Here is a 17,654-nt window from a genome sequence, read left to right as displayed (position 1 = left end):
CGTCGAGCCAGGATGGATAGAAAACCGCAATTGATGTGCATTGGTCATAAGATCTCTGCGCAACTCAAGAATATCCGGGACACACAGTAGGCCTCTGAAGGGAAGTCCACCATCAGAACCAATCTGCCAATTTGTCTGACCCTCAGATGTTCCCTCTGCTTAGTAATCCTGTAATGACTCGTCTGTCTGTTGAGCCTCGATCACCCTTGCGACAAGAGAGGGTTGAATCGACATGCTCGATAGCTGAACGATAGAAGACTACAGACCAAAATCGAAGTCATAATCTGCCATATCCTCAAGCATCCTCCACTCCAGAATCATCATGTGTGCCAGCAGGCCTCGTGGCTGATGGCTGAGGGCATCAGTCACCACATTCACCTTGCATGGGTGGTACTGGAGATCAAAACCATAGTCCTCTAGGAGCTCCATTCAACACCTCTGTCTCATGTTCAACTTAAACTGAGAGAATAGGTACTTCAAGCTCTTGTGGTCGGAGAAGAGCTCGAACCTAACCCCATAGAGATAGTGTCTCCACACCTTTAGTGCTAAGACGACTGTTGTCATCTCCAAATCATGTGTGGGGTAGTTCAGCTCATGGACCTTGAGTTGGCGAGACGCATAAGCCACTGGTCTCTCGTGCTGTATCAAGACAACACACAAGCCAATACGTGAAGCATTGGTAAATACAATAAATCCATCACTCCCATAGGAAAGAGTGAGGACAGGAGCGAACATGAGATGGTCTTTCAGCTCCATAAATGCTCGCTCACTAGTGTCGCTCCAAACAAATTCTGTGCCCTTCCAAGTCAACCTAGTCAACGGGGTTACGATACGGGAGAAGCCCTCAATGAAAAGCCGGTAGTAGCCCGCTAAACCAAGAAAACTATAGATCTCAGATGCAGTCATGGGCTGGTCCCACTTAAGCACTGCCTTAACCTTCGAGAGGTCCACTGCGACACCCTCCCCCGTCACCACGTGACCGAGGAACTTCACCTCCTCCTGCTAGAACTCACACTTCTCCAGCTTCGCATACAGCTGGTGGGCATGGAGGGTCTGTAATGCAATCTCCAAATGCTGCACATGCTCCTCACAGGTCCTCGAATTGATCAAAATGTCGTCGATGAATACCACAACAAACTGATCGAGATATGGATGGAAGACCTCGTTCGTCAACTGCATGAATACTGCGGGGACATTGGTCAATCCAAAAGACATAACCTGGAACTCAAAATGACCATAACGCGTCCTGAAAGCCGTCTTCGGGATGTCTTCCTCTCGGACCTGAATCTGATGATAATAGGAACGTAGGTCAATCTTTGAAAAGAACTGTGCACCCTGCAGTTGATCAAATAAGTCGTTTATCCTCGGAAGCAAGTACTTGTTCTTAATCGTGACCCAGTTGAGCTCGCGATAATCCACTCAGAGCCTCAACGAGCCATCCTTCTTCCTGACGAAGAGTACCGGTGCTCCCCAAGGTAAACTGCTCGGACGAATGAATCCCAACTCATGCAACTCGTCTAACTGACGCTGCAGCTCCCTCAACTCCATCGGTGTCATGCGATACGGGGCCTTCGAGATAGGCGCAGTACCGGGCAGAAGATCGATCTGGAACTCAATGTGCCGGTGCGGTGGCAATCCCGGAATCTCCTGAAACACATTAGGAAAATCGCAGATCACCGGCAATTGGTCGATACACAAGATAACGGGCTCCTCAACTGCATAGGACATGAGACAAGACAATGACTCTCCTCTGGGCTCGGCAACAAACTGAAATTACGGTAAGCCTGGTATGTAGAACATGACTGTCCTCGCGGAACAGTCCAACACGGCGTGATACTCGTCAAGCTAATCCATGCACAGGATGACGTCGAAATCTGACATCAACAGCACAAATAAATCGGCGGGCAAAAAGATATCACCAACCAGAATTGGGCAAGATGAACAGAAATGGCCTAACACTATGGTCTTCCCCAAGGGCGTCGATACGATCAACCCCTCGCGAGCAGACTCTGTCGACAATCCAGTCGAATGACAATCCTCAGACATAAACGAATGTGATGCACTGGAATCAAATAATACTTGGGTGATGTATGCAGAGAGTGAGAGTATACCCTCGATGACTCATTCAGAGGACTGCGGATCCTGCTGAGCCGCGTAGAACTTAACATGAGTTAGCTAGCGAGGTGCTTGTCCCCTCTGAGGTCTTTGTTATTGATGTTGCCTCTGCGGTGGCTTGTACTGCCGTCTCTGTTGCTGTTGGGGCCTCGGTGGCTGTGGTCGCTGGTGACGGGGTTGTTGCTGCTGTGGTCACTGCTGTGTTGGAGGTTGTTGTGGCCCTCTCGACTGTTGCAGATGAGGGCGGGGGCACTCATACACGCAGTGCCCTGTCCCACCACATCCAAAATAAGTCCCTGTAAACGGCTGTTGGGTGACGCTGGAGGTGACGCTGGTACTGCTGGTGCTCTGGTAGATGGGTGGATCTTGTACCTCTATGGCCGTCGATGCTGCTGGGAGCTACTGGATGGGGCCTACCTCTTTCGACCTCTCCTCTGATCTCGATCGCTCTGTGTGTTGGCCCACTCAGTCTCATAAATCTGAGCCCTCTACACTATCGTTTGAAAAGTCGGGAGCTCATGCCCAATAACACGGCCTGAAAGACCGTAATGCAAGCCATTCTCGAAACGGCGGGCCTTCCGCCCGTCATCATCAACCAAATATGGCGCGAACCTCGATAGCGCCACGAAATAAGCCACGTACTATGCCACAGACATGTCTCCCTGCACCAAGGTCTCGAACTCTAACACTCACTGCCAACGAATGTGGTCGGGGAAGTACTGCTGCTCGAATCTGTCAATGAAATCCTCCCATGTCCAGATGAAATCTGGTCCTGCAACATGAGTAACGGAGATCCACCAGTGCTCGGCCTCACCTTGGAGAAGAAATACTTCCAACCGGACCCGCTGTTGGGTCGTACACGCCATAGTATCAAAAATCTTCTCCACATTAGAGCGTCATCTCTCGGCTGCAATCGGATCTGGCTCGCCTTGGAAACGCGGGGGATCGAGCTGTCGGAACTCTCGAAGAAGGGAGCTCGCGTGCTCCTGCTCTGCTTGTGCTGGCGAAACAACTGGGTGTCTGCCCTGTCCCTGAAGTGCAGTCGTCACAGCCTACAACATCTGCTGTAACTTGGAGGCACTCACACGTACGGTCAGATCCGCACCGGTCTCAGGTGGAGGAACGATATCCTCAGGCTGGGGAGTAGGGATCTCTGGGGGTGAAACGGGAGTCTTAGGTGGCAAAGCGGGAGCCTTTGGTGGTGGAGCGGGAGTCGCTCAGGTCGCTCTCCTAGGCGGCATGTCTTAAGGAATAAGGACACCAATCAACCTTGAGAATCTCTCGAATACACGCATGTTAGGGAACTAAATCGAAAGGTTACGCACTCGGAACCTAATCATCTTAAACTCATAACAAATATGTGATGTTGTTCTCAGCTATTCCTAAGTTATGCTCTGATACCAACTTCTGTCACGCCCAAACTCGGAAACCGGCCTTACAAAATTTTTGATTACCGAATCTGACGCCGACAACCTCCGTAGTACCCCATTGTCGGCTCCCGGCACTCATTCACTAGGTTCCGATCCTGGGAATCTACAAAGAGGATTTCTAACATGATTTTGATTCATAATGAGCATAACCATAAGCATAACCCATGAATAATAACCACAAGAACACCATCACAAAATCCACCATGATAAAAAACTTTAATGTACAATGCGTATAGAGGAAAATACAAGATAATGATAATAACGAAAACTCCTGAAGCCCGTCTACATACTCCTACTACAGCGAAGATACGGCTGCGTCCTGGCGTCGCATGCATTAATCGTGCATAAGCTTATAGAAAGCTTAGAGGGTGGTGTAAGTATGTACGCAATATGGGCGTGCTCAGAATGCAATGACATAGTAATGTGAAATCACGCTGATGAGTACATGAATGCAATTAGCCGTATCAAGGCTATGTAGTGCAAAACATGAATGTTATCAGCCATATCAAGGCCATGCGATGCGAAATGCAACTCACGCATGTCAATCCTCATCAACATATCAATGCAACTCCTCACTAGAGCATCAAATATCAGTACGGTTCTCACTCTGGATAATCACAAGGGTTTAGTACATCCAAATGGCACAGCCCCTTTCCCAGGCACGCATTCTAAGTGAGCACAGGAAACCTCACTATCTGCCTTGCCAATAGTCTACTAATACCTATCTGGCATGTCAATAGCAGACCCATTCACAAGCTGGTCAAACTCAGCCTAGCAATGCCCCCTACCCTCTGGCGAGTAAGGCCACACCCTTTCCAACCGACAATGACACAGTAGGAGACGCAGCCTCATGGTATTTGGCACTCGGGTGCTCATGTTTCCACTCGGTCTCGACGTTGGAGTCATCCTCTAGTACCATCGGGTTTATAAATTTTCACCCAGGGACATCTATGGCGCCCCGATGCTAGAAACGATATTTCCAATATCTAATCCGATTACCCACGATGTATCTGTGGAGGCTATGACCCTGATATCGCTAGGGCATACAGTAATCACAATCACACAAATGCAAAGTGCATGAGTCACGTAGTCCAATCATGCATCAATCCTGCGCATATCGTGTGCTCATGTGGGGTAACTCTACTTATCAGAGGGTCCCATAAACCACCTACACAAGGGCATGTACAATGGCCAATCACACCTCATAACAAACATACAGATGATGCGTATAGGCATATATCATAATGTTATGTTGTCATAAACTCATAATCGGCAACGATAGCTAGTAATAGAAATCAGTGCCGATAATCGGCATCGATAATCAACCTCGACGCAAGACGGGGTCCATAGATGGACGACTGATGATGGATTGATTAAAATCAATGGGGCCCAAGCATTTGGGTTAACCCACTAGAGAATGATGAGAATGGGCCTAATAAGGCCTAAGGGAAGGTCACAATGTGGGTGTCCAACTATCATTTCCCATCAATGTGGACCTTTAACCAACATTACTCCCAAGGAATGACGCTCACAGGGCCAATCATATAATGGGCCCACGGCCTCATACAAGGGCCTAATATACATCATCATGGGCCTTGCTTATGGGGCATATATGCATCACATTGGGCCTCACTCATGGGCCAATATAATATAACATCGGCCGAATCAAATGGGCCGAATCAAGTGGGCTAATTCAAATGGGCCGAGTCGAATAGGCCGATTACAACATAATTTATCTACTTTTAGAGATCAATATAGGGTATCATATAAAAAAAATGAATCATATCAAAAGATCAACCGGACCATACCACATCTAACAGTGCTGATAATGATTTCCACAGTTAAAAATTTAGAGGGCCCACCATAGCATTTATTTCCCACCCATACTGTTCATAAGGTCATAAAGACCTGGATATAGAAGGAAAAACAAATATCACATTGGTCCAGGACCAGGACCCTGTAACCCAAAAGGGATTTTCAATGGTGGACGTTCATCCCACTGTTTTCTGCAGTGTGGTCCACTTGATATTAGATCTACCTTATTTTTTTTTTCTCAAGCTTGGAGACAAGCTCACCAAATGGTTAGATGGTAGGGATACAACACATGCATCATGGTGGGGTCGTACCTAGCGTGGCATGCCAATTAATGGACGGTCAAGATGGATGGACGGTAGAGGTACAGCACATACATCATGGTGGGGCTGTGTGCACGTCAAATGGATGGACGACATGGTATAGAATGCATGCATCAAAGGAGCCCACTGTCCCAGCCTACGAACGGTGTGGATTAAACCCATACATCATGTGTGGTCCACACGTGTGGACCCCTACACCTCGCGAGACCCCTGGCCGTCCAGCGACGGTGGGTCCCACCAAATAGATGGACAGCGTGGGTTTACTCCCACGTACAGAAGCTGACAGAGGGTGGGTCTCATGTAGCAGTGGCCCACCCATTTAATATTATTAATATATTATATATTATATAATATAATAGTATATTATATATATATATACACACACACACACGGTGACAGAGGGCTGCCCATTCCCATCTGGACGGTGAAGACGTCATGATAAAGGTGGGTCCCACGTAGGGCCCACCAACATATATATAATGATATATATTATATTATAATAATATTATCATATATTATATTATAGACATTTTTCTTTCTTTCTTTCTTTCTTTCTTTTTTTGCAGGACATTACACTCCACTGCTGGATCACACTTCTATGAAGGCCATGTCCAGTGTCCAAGGACACTGAACAGACGGGTACATTATAGGCATCATGGTGGGTCCCACATGGACGTGGCCCACCTGTTTAGATCGATCTAATATTTGTGTTTTTCCTTCCGTCCAGGCCCGGTAACGGGCTGGATGGTGTAGATCCAACACATCTGTCAGGTGGGTCCCACGAAGGTGGTTGGCATGGATAAAATATATACTTCGTGATGGGCCACACACACAAACGCACCATCATCTATATAAAAGAGAGAGAGAGAGAGAGACGATGACATAGAGGGACCCCGCCACTATGGGCCCCTCTCTACATTGCATACACTAATGTGGGTCCCACAAGTGGGTCCTAAAATTGAAATCAAAGATGGATCACCCACCTATCAGCCTCCTTCTTTAGCTCCTTAGACTCCTATGCTCCTTACCTTCAATTTTAATGGAGGTAGATGATGAATGAATGGTTGAGATGGGAGATGAGTGAGTGGGAAAGTGGGCCACACTTGAATTTGGGAGAGAGCTTGGACGTTTGGAATTTTGATGCTTGGGAGATTGTTTTGAGAAATGAGGGAGAGAGAGAAGTGATGGGATGATAAGGGATGGAGTGATGGGTGATGGGTGGAGTGATGGAGTTGTAAGAAAGGGATGGGTGGAGGAGAGAGAGAGAGTTGACTTTGGGAATGGGAAAGGGATGGGTTGCTTGTACTTGTGGTATGGTGTGTACTTGACTTGATTGATTGATTGATGGGACATGTTGTAAAGATTCTCTCGGAATTCACAACGCGCGGTGTTTTTCCTCGAGGTGAACATGGGCCCACAACTCCTGGCCTGGGTGTCGGATTAATGCGCGAGTCGCGGTGTTGGAACCACGACGACGACACGGTTGTAGGGGTACAAGTTTCAAGTCGAGTCGACTCCGATATGCAGGACTCGGCTTATGATCGCACGCAAATGTCGGATACAGGTCAAGAGTTGTCGAAATTCGACCGGGAGGACCGCGGAAGCCTACGGAACGGTTTGGACTATGATACGGCCTTATACTATCTGTCGAACAATAGTCCGAAAAAAGATTCATTACGGCCATAATGTCTTTTTGGTCGAAAGAAGGCGCAGACAAAGAAGAAGCCATGGTTGAAGAAGAGCAAGAAATAGAGAAAAAGAAAAAAGAGATAAGAATCGTATGAATAACAAAAATAGGGTTTCATATATATAAGGGATTTAAAGGCAGCATTAATTAAAAAGCACGCCTTTTCATAGCATAATGACTATTTTTGAAGACACGTATTTGTACAAGATGCATTCGCTGTTTGATATCGACATACTTTATGATGGTAACACGTGTGGATATTTAATGTCAATACTTAAACATCGTAGTCCTTTTCTTCGAAAACACATCAACGAGGGGGGCAATGTTTGTACCCTATTCGACCGGATCCCGTTTCAGTTGGTTTCGTGTGGATTAGACGTATATAAGATTAATGGTCAAAGATTATAATGAGAATGAGCGACCGAATTCAAGTGACCAAACGATTAGTTGGTCAGCGGTTGAGTCACTACGAATGCTGAACAGGGGTTAAAGACCCAAGAAAGAGAAGATCATGAGAAAAATCCGGAAGCAGAGTGTGGCAAAAAATGGTTATGATAACCGTCAGATCGTGAGAAGTATCCAGAATGCTTGAATCAAATTTATAAATGGAAGATGTTAACAGGAAAAAATGTCTCACACCAACCCAAACAAACCAATCTTCAATTATCTTTCAATTATCCTTTCGAATTTATATTCTGTAGTGTAATCGCGGCTCTTATCAAGTAATTCTTTTACCTTAGAGTAATCATTTACTTATTGCATTTACTTGCTTTCCTTAACATAATCTGTAGTGTAAATCTAGTAGTTAATAGCTCTTCAACATTCGAACTTTCGATTATCATTTCATATTCCACTCTTCATGCATTAAGAAAGTCCTTTTGGACAGAAGGCAAAGAGGAACCCATCATCATAGGACGAACCCTACCATCTAACTACCACCTGATCTATTTTTACGCTTTGAGCGTGTGGCCAAATAGACGACCGATCTCCTCAGACCTCGGTCATACCCAGTGTCTACATACTTTGGCACTCGGGGTCATTATTATTCAGTTTAAGTTGGAATCGCAATCCAAATTCCGGCACATCCACGCACTTGTCACCCGTGCTAGGAAAAGGAACGTCGAAACAACAACGAACACTTAAAAGAAGTTACATCAACTGACCCGCCGAACCATCCACATTTGGCGGGACAATTCACGATCACTAATGAAATTCTCTAGAAGCAATCCTGTAATCAAGTTCTCCTCCAATGATTCGATGAATCTAAAGTTGCAAAGATTATGGAAGAAATCCACGACAGAGTGTGTAGCCTGCACATGAACAGACACATGATGGGAAAGAACATTCTACGACTCAGTTACTACTAGATGACTATGGAGACAAATTGCTACTAGCACATCAAGAGGTATTTCGAGTGTCAAGAGTATGCAAATCAAATACTTGCCCCAGCCTCAAAGCTATACAACCTGACTATACCATGGCCTTTCTCTTATGGGGTATCAACATCATCAAAAAGGTAAACCCAAAAGATTCAAACGATCACAAATATATACTTGTGGCAGTCAACTACTTCACCAAGTGGGTAGAAGCAACATCCTACACCACCATAACAGTGTCTCAAGTAATCAAATGTGTAAAGATCAATATCATTAGCCGGTACAGGATTCCACACACCATTATTACTGATAATGGTTTGCCTTTCATCGACCAAAAGATGGACGCCTTCCTTAGAAAGTTTAAGATTCAACACTTCCTACTGCTCCTATATGAACGGAGGAGTGGAAGTCACCAACAAGACGCCTATCAAAATACTTGAGAAGATAGTCAAGACATACAAAGATTGGTCTCATCTGAGATGCTCCCATATGCACTCTGGTCCTATTGGATGTCTGTACAGTCCGCTACATGCACAACTCCTTTCGACCTTATATATAAAATAAAAGCAATTCTACCAATGGAAATAGAAATACCGTCTCTCGAGTGCTACTTGAGAGTGAAGCCGAGGAAGGGGAATGGCTCAACGCTAGATACGATAAGTTGCACCTTACATATGAAAAGCGCATGCGTGTGTTAAGTCATTCCCAATGATATCAGAGAAGGATCACTTGGGCCTACAACAAGATAGTCCAAAAGAGAAGTTTCAACGTGGGCGACATGGTCATAAAGCACATTCTACTATTGCAGTCAAACCCTTATAGGATGGATGACTAATCATCAGAGAAGTACTTCCAGGAGGTGCCATCCGACTCATCAACAAGAAGGGAGAAGATCTTCCAAAGACAATCAACACCGATAATGTGAAAATCTTTTACGGGTAAGTCTATCTAATCTCATCTACATTTACATTAGTAAAGCTAAAGTCAACTAACCAAAGCTGGTCATCCTGAAAATCACCCCTTTCGCCCATAAAAAAGTGCATCGAATAAAGGGTAAAAAATAGAAAAGAGAAAAAAGAGGAAGAGTGAAAATACAGAAGCAAAGAAAGGAAATAAGGGTAAAATAAAGAGCGCGCCATCCAAAAAGAAAACTAAAAATTAACTCCCAAAGAACAAAACAACTACCCCCTTCACCTATGGATGCACCAAGCTACGGTCAACAACTTTACCATTGTAACTAAAGCTAAGGTTGGAATGGTGACCAATCGGTTGGCAACACTACACCAAAATTGTCATTTTTAAAGATGGAATTTTAGGAACGGTTTTAAACCGTTCTAGTTCCTATGGTCATATTTCACAACACTTTTTTTTCCTTATTTCGGAACGATTTTAAACCAGAAAACCTGCCGTAAAAAATAAAATAAAATAAATAAATAAAGAAACAAATATATTTGAAGCCATATCCATTTAAGAATCAACAGATGGTAAATACAACCATGATGTAATCTAAAACATTATTCATCTGACTTGTAAACCTGACAGGAAAAACTAAAATCTGCAATGGAAGACTTCAAAATAAAAAGACAATTCAATGATAGTCGTCAAGCAGATGAAGAGCTCCGCAATGTCAGGGATCAGCTCAAACATGTATTTTACATTATAGTGATGAAGTTGACCTTGACTATTCTTGCACCAGCATTATATGCATTCAAAACCTGTATAAGCATTAAAAGAGTGGACTCACCTCAAAAACCCAATTTACATTGCAAAAGCTTAAAAAGTAAGTGAAGAAAAAAAAAATAAAAAAATCCATCCTTGCTTATGTTGGAGTCATTACCCCAGGGATGAACATAACATTGCTACCATGGAAATCATCTGAGATTTCCTGATGAAATAAAAGCATTAGAGATTTCCTGATGATATAGAAGCATTAGAATTCATGAACAACCACAACCGTATATCTTCAACAAAAATCTGATCAAGGGGCCTTCCCATAAATTAAGATCAATGCTTCTTGAGGAGATAGTTAATTTGTTATTTTGGAGTTCTGTAATCCAAATATGCTACACAGCTCGTACATTAACAAAAAGTTATTGTTGATTATAGAACAATATGGAATTTGCTATGCAAATTCATCGGTGTGACCTGAAGAAGAAAAAAAAGAGAGGAAAGAAACAGATGGAAAAAGTAGAGTTCCATCATTGGAGTTTGAAAATGGTGCTTGCTACGTTGCCTATGGTTATCCATTCAACTGTACATTTAAAGCCATAAATAATGGAGTATACATTCAACAACCCCAAAAATGTTCATAGTTGTGGGCAGTGAAAAAGAAATCCATTGACTAAGCAATAAGCTATGAATGGCATGTCAATATGTTCTAAAAAAATAAAATAAAATTTTACCGTGGATTATTCACCAACAAACGCTTGTCTCCACAGACTTAATGTATTCGGACAAGAGAAATTTTCAAAGTCACCAACCCAGATCCTCAACATGAATGCTGACAAGAGAAACTCTAATTTGGTTATCTCAATTTATCAAACTAAAATTGAAATCCAATTCCATAGCACATCCATACATGCCCGAAAGCGGAAGAGGGCAGAATCAACAGATATTATAACACTCAAAATATATTAAAAAAAAAAAAAAGAAAATCGCTCACTCTGGGCTATGGATGGAGTGGCCCAGCTTGAAAAACTTGAATCTACACAAACCCATTTCAAAAAAGAATGATTTTGCATAACTGATTCCCTGCAAGAAAGAAAAAGAAACCCAATTAAGATCACCAAGAAACAGTTCTATTTCCAAATGCATTTCAATAAAATCCAAATCAGATGACCCAAAGAAGAGGAGAAAACAAGAAAAGAAAAAGAAAAAAATAACTGTTTTTTGGCAATTGATTTCGTGGGAAACAGAATTCAAAAACAAAACAGTTCTATTTTCATTTCATTTCAAAAACTCATATGAAATCATACAAATAAGATCACTCCCAAATAGTTATATTTACAAATCTGTTTCTAATTCAAATCTCATACCATTGGGTGGGGTTTGTCTTCCACTCATGATCATGTTATCAGAATCCGCCATTAGAGGATCCACAACGCTGAAATCCGAAAAGAAAAAAAAAAGTATATAAAAGAAGATATAACTGCGCCACATGCTAAAAAATTTGTGGTCTATGGTCCATCTAAATTTTTTCATTTGAACCATCCAGTAAATATCTACCAATTAGCTATTTACATAATCAATTCCATATAACTTTCGGTCTATGGTTCACAACTTGAATGGTTTAATTTGATTTACGTGTATGTTGCATGGTGAATCTTGAACGAACTGGAGGATTCTTTGGAACAAAACATGTATAATCAAGAGAACTTGATAAACAAGTGTATTGCCATTCCATTTTAAGAGAACTTGATTTTCATTTTAAGAACAATTTTAAACCCTGATAAACACACAAAATTTAAGATCAAGGGAAATAAATTAACAGAAGTGTATTGCATTCCATCAAATTAGAGATTAATCCAAAGAAAAACATTAGAAAATAATGTGCTTGAAGATGTTTCAATGCAAAATCAAATTTACAAAAAGCTCCAAATAACTTATCAAATAAGGAAAGAATAACTTAAAACTTTCATTATCTTATGAAAATGATCCAGCCATACTCTCGGAATCATTATGAAAAAAGACACTTTTGATTTTGTGATTTCGCCATAGGCAACATGCTCCTTTGCTACAGCGACCAATTGAGCACTTAATGCATGCTTTTAATCCTTTAAGATGATTACCTAACAATAAGAATCCTTTCTTTGATAGTTCTTATTTATATGGGCTGCTAAAATCACAGGGTGTGTAAATCAAGTTACCCAGGAATGATCCTTTCAGCAGCAATGTATGTGAGAAAAATTGATGCACCACTTGCAACATTACATGGACCAACTGTATACACTACTAAAAATAGCAGCCGATGTTGTGGTGATAAATCCAGTTCAGCTTTAGGGGATCTCAACAGGGTTTTCTGTTCTGTGAGAGAGAGGATGTCGGTTTAACTTTGGCTGTGGGTTTCTTTGGTTTGTTGTACAGCTTTCTTCCTTCTGTTTTTGTTCCTGTTTTCCTTTTGGCCTTTGTGCCTTAATAAAATTCAGTACCTTTCAAAAAAAAAAAAAAAAGCAGCAAGAAAACCTGGGGCAAGATATTTGCAGACATAATGGTAATAAATGTTTTACACATAAATACTGCCAAAGATCAGCAAACAGAAATGTTCCAGACATGGACAAATCAAGTCAATGGCTTTATCAGGAACAAGCTCTATTCCTAAACAATGTCATGTGATTATTCTAAGGTATCCATGAATACATATTAAGGATCCTAAGCAAAAGAAAGATGGATGGAAGCCTTGCTCCCAGCAGTTTGGGGCTGGCTTTTAGATGATAGATTCATGATCAATTTAATTGCCACAACTAACTGAGGATACTTCTTATGTAAGATCTGCCCAAATGAATGAGACAATTAATAGAGAAAGGAAGATGGAAGGAAAAAATATTGCTTTGATACCATCAGATGTCTTTTTCTACTAGCAGGTTGATGAGCCAAAAAAGGGGAATATATATATATAAAATCCATGTACACTATTAACCACTTGATAGTTGATTAGTCAATATTCACATTATTACATCACCATTGGATTTTTTTACAATTGGGGCCCGATAGATTTAGAAGGGAAAAGCCAACAAAATCTTATATGATAACAAGAGCAACATGAAGAACTAACCATCCAAAAGCGCATTGGGGCAACAGGCTTGACATTGCGATCAAGCTCGCCAAACACATCTCGGGTGGCAACAGTCAAAAGATGTGACGAATGATCTAATTCATTGCTCCTTCCAGAATCTGTATAACTGTTTAGGAAAAAAAAAGTCAAAGGCAAATTCAGCCAAGCAGAGATGAATGCATCAACAGATGCTATTTTTAGTAGTGTATACAGTTGGTCATAGCTCTATACAATCAGCAGAGCTACTTTCGAAACTTTTGAAAATAAATAGATAGTTGACACATTTAGAAGGTTTATGGCAACTGTGTAATCATATAGACCCATACAGCTTTATATGCAGCCGAGGAAAGGAGGATAGTGTACATAGGGAGGTTATGTAGTGGGTGATGAGGAGCCAGGGATGATATTTCAACATCATCAAAGACGGATTTGGGGGCATTTTTACAAGAGTGATAACAGCTTGTGGTGAGGCAAATGAATTACCTAGCAGGGGTCATCATCAAGGGTCAGAACTTACCATTTTGTACTCGCTGTAGATGAATTAAATGCTATTCCAAGTTTAACAAATGGTCTTATGACCCTATAACAGCCAGCAGACGTTACAGTTATCTAACTGTAAGGACTGTTGTAAAATGGAAAAAATGAGAAGATGGAAACAGGAAATTGAAAATTGCCACATGTGGGGCGCAAGAGAAGATAGATGGAAAGATTAGGAAGTCAAGATCAAGCAGCAGTCAAACAGATCAGTTTGGTAAAAAGATTAGGAAGACCGAAGCAGAATAATTATACGATAACAATATTCCTTCGTATGTCATGAAGGCTTTGGCAAGACTTTAAGCTTCCTAGTTATCTCATGCAAGTTGCTACATTCATTGATTTTAGTTTAGAAAATAAAAAGAATCCTGAGGAAAAGCCCATATACCTGATTTTTCTGCATTTCCATTATTTGTGCCTGCAGCAACTGAATTATCATTAAGGAAGGTTCACAATTCATTAACTTCTATGCATGATCACAGTCAGCTAATGAAAAGATTACGATAAGCAAACATGCACATCCTACTCCATGTTATATTTTAATAACGGGAAGGATCCTAATGCATTGAATAATGGATACCTGTTTCTCCTGTAATTCATTGTTCTCCTCTTTAAGTTTTGCAACTTCAGCCGCCAGTTCCATGGTATAAGCCTAGCAGAAAAATTAAATTAGATAAAACACAAGCATGCATACCAGGATATGAAATATTGTAAACGCTGAGGTGATTTTTTAAATCAATGCAGCATCAAGTGTGCTTTGGTCTCCAAATCCCCATGGTAGCCCACAACAATGCAGTATTATGGAGATTGAACTTAATCAGCAAACATACAAGCCAAGTGTGTGGCAACTTAGTAAGGTTCAATTCCCATAGAAAATGAAGTAACTGCTACATTGAAGACTAGCTGATTTGTTTAGGCCGCGTTTGATTGCACCAAATATCACGATATTTCATGATTACTCAGTTCAATTTGGTGCAAATTATCATCAAATTTCATAGTATTGGGTACAACCAAACGCACCCAGAAGTGCTAGAAGCAATCCGCGGCATACATTCCAACCTGAAACACGCGCGGATGCCGGGCCGTTTATCAGCCGAGTCCTGCCATGAACATGCCCTAGCCAGAGGATCACGCTGATCAAATCATCAGGCCGTGCCACACGTGTACATTGAATACAGACCGTCCCTTTTGGACTCATGGTAGGGGCCACATGATGAATGATCGAGATCCAACTCATGCGATGGGTTCTGCAGATAGGGTAATGAGATAGAGAAAATGGCAGTGGAAAAATCATAATTCGGAAATCCAGAAAATAAAAGAAAATCTACATAAATGTGCACCTTTTCTCCTGTTATTCTAATTCTCTTTCCTTCGTTTCTCCTTTTTGAGTTCTTCGTTCTCTAGACCGTCCAAAGGTTTTCCCATGTCGCATGGGCAGAGAGAATGTGAGGGCAAATATTTGTGCGGAGTCTCTACCATCTGCACCATGGTCAATCTGCTTCCACCGATTGAACTTGGGATGTAGATTAAGTAGTGAGGCTCTCACCCCCATTAGCTGTGGTGGGGTGAGTTAGTGAACTTTAATTGGTGTGGCTGTAAATTATCATAGATGGCTGGGAACCTTTTATTTTGTTATCGGTTCTCAGCTGATGTAGCTGGGCCCATTTCTTATGGTGCACGGCTTTACCAATCAAATCTCCGTGTCATACTGTGACGAGGGCCTCACTACCTAAATGAGATATTGGTCGGCGCCCTGTTTTACATAGGCCACTTCAAGCATTGGCAATCCAGCATGCTAAGAGCCCGAATCCATCAATCCATTATCGAATCAAACAGCTAAATAAATGATTGCAGGACTAATATTCTTCTGAGATTTATATGTAAATGCCTACATTGACTCACAATGCAACTTATTGCTTGTACCTGAAAGTACTAACAAAAGAATGGCAGCAAAAGCAGATAAAAAAAGATCTAATCAACAACTTGAAACATCTATTTGACATGCCTCACCTTGGATTGCTAATCAGTCTAAAGAAATGCTTTTGTCACATGATGATAAACATATACAAACATTTTCCAGACTTTTACAAATATTTTCATGTACCTGAAATCTAAATCAGTGTATCAAATAGCGTCCGTAGCGTAGCAGTAGTGTACACTACGTAGCGTAGCGTAGCGATTTCGCTACGTAGCGCTGGAAATAGTGTTTTTCCCCTGTAGCGCACGTACGCTACGGAAATGTAGCATGTAGCGCAGGTAGCGTACACTACCTGTTTGGTTTTTTTTTTTTTTTTTTTTTGTTTTTTCGGTCAAGAAACAGTGGTGAACTCACACCACAAGCTAAGCTTCTGATCCCAAACCGCAGCCGCCAACGCAGCTGCTCTCCCTTCTGATCCATTTGGAGACCCAAAATCGTCTCAGAGAGGCCATCCGACGTTGCTGCTCTCTCTTCCGATCCATTTGGAGACCCAAAATCGTCTCAGAGAGGCCATCCGACGCTGCCGACGCTGCTTCTCTCCCCACCCTTCAATGCTATGGTCGAAAGTCAGCTGCCAGGCGCAAACCGACCTCATCTCGAGACAAAAACAAGTACGCACCTTCCTTTTTTTAAATTTTTTTTGATGTACAATGAAAATAACTTGGTATTTTCATTTTTTTCCCTTTTAAAATACTAGTTACCGTCGGTTTGTTGTTCTTTATACCTTTTTTCTGTAATATGGCCCACGTGGGCCCCACTGAGGTGCGTGAAGGGGTGGGATGTGCATTATTTTCTATGGTGTGGCACACGTGGGGCCCACTGAGGTGCGTGAAGGGGTGGGATGTGCATTATTTTCTATGGTGTGGCCCACATGGGGCCCATTGACGTGCGTAAAGGGGTGGATTTGCATTATTTTCTATGGTGGGCCCACTGTGGTGTGCGTATGAGTGTAAGTGGTGTGCGTATGTTTATTTTTGTGATTCACTGATTTATCTTTGATGTGTTTTTTTTTTTTTTTTGGTCAAGTAGTAAACTAAAGAGAGAAGAATGTTTGAAGAAAAAGAGAGATAGAAAGATTTTGCATGGAAATATGTGGCTGATAATCCACTTGGACAATCTCATAGAAATTATGTGCTATGCAAATTTTACAATCAAAGATGTACGGGAGGCGTGACTCGCCTAAAGCATCATTTGGCCGGAACCCACAATGGGATAAAGCCGTGCCCAAAAGTAACGGAAGAAGCCAATGAGGAGTGTAGAAAGGCTTTAAAGGAATATCATGATGGAAAAAATAAAAGAAATGAGGTGTTTCGAGATATTGGGAGAGGGGAATCGACATATCTTTCTGGTTCTGGCTTTGCAAGTGATAGCGCTAGTGTGGGTAATGATGCTTTCATTGGCAGCCAACTTAGTAGTGGATCTTCTGGTAATCAACCAATGGCAAGAGCAAGGGGTCCTATGGATCAATTTGTTAGTAGTGAGCAACGTCAATCCACATTGAATTCAAGGTGGAAGAAGGAAGAAAGAAAAGAAGTATGCAGGGTGATTGGAAGATTTTTTTTGAGAATACTTTGTCATTCAACCTGTGTAATAGCCCATACTTTTCAGCAATGTGTGAGGCTATTGGC

The 17,654-nt window shown here is 41.9% G+C and overlaps 2 long non-coding RNA genes across 3 annotated transcripts; one reads left to right on the top strand and one right to left on the bottom strand.

The window, feature by feature from the left end:
- Nucleotides 1-10,191: 10,191 nt before the first annotated feature.
- Nucleotides 10,192-11,881, bottom strand: LOC131243072 (uncharacterized). 2 transcript variants are annotated; one of them, XR_009169841.1, is made up of 3 exons: nt 11,779-11,881; nt 11,146-11,494; nt 10,192-10,458 (listed from the first exon to the last, which is right to left on the bottom strand). It is a non-coding gene; the product is annotated as an uncharacterized LOC131243072 (long non-coding RNA). The 2 variants fall into 2 exon arrangements; XR_009169842.1 differs by lacking the exon at nt 10,192-10,458 and adding an exon at nt 10,574-10,628.
- Nucleotides 10,619-11,510, top strand: LOC131243073 (uncharacterized). Its single transcript, XR_009169843.1, has 2 exons — nt 10,619-10,787; nt 11,432-11,510. It is a non-coding gene; the product is annotated as an uncharacterized LOC131243073 (long non-coding RNA).
- Nucleotides 11,882-17,654: the final 5,773 nt, after the last annotated feature.

This window comes from Magnolia sinica, chromosome 4 (assembly GCF_029962835.1).
Source record: "Magnolia sinica isolate HGM2019 chromosome 4, MsV1, whole genome shotgun sequence".
In the NCBI taxonomy this organism is placed as follows: Eukaryota; Viridiplantae; Streptophyta; class Magnoliopsida; order Magnoliales; family Magnoliaceae; genus Magnolia; species Magnolia sinica.
The sequence above is the reverse complement of the archived record's forward strand: the minus strand, read 5'-3'. Positions and strand labels throughout refer to the sequence as shown.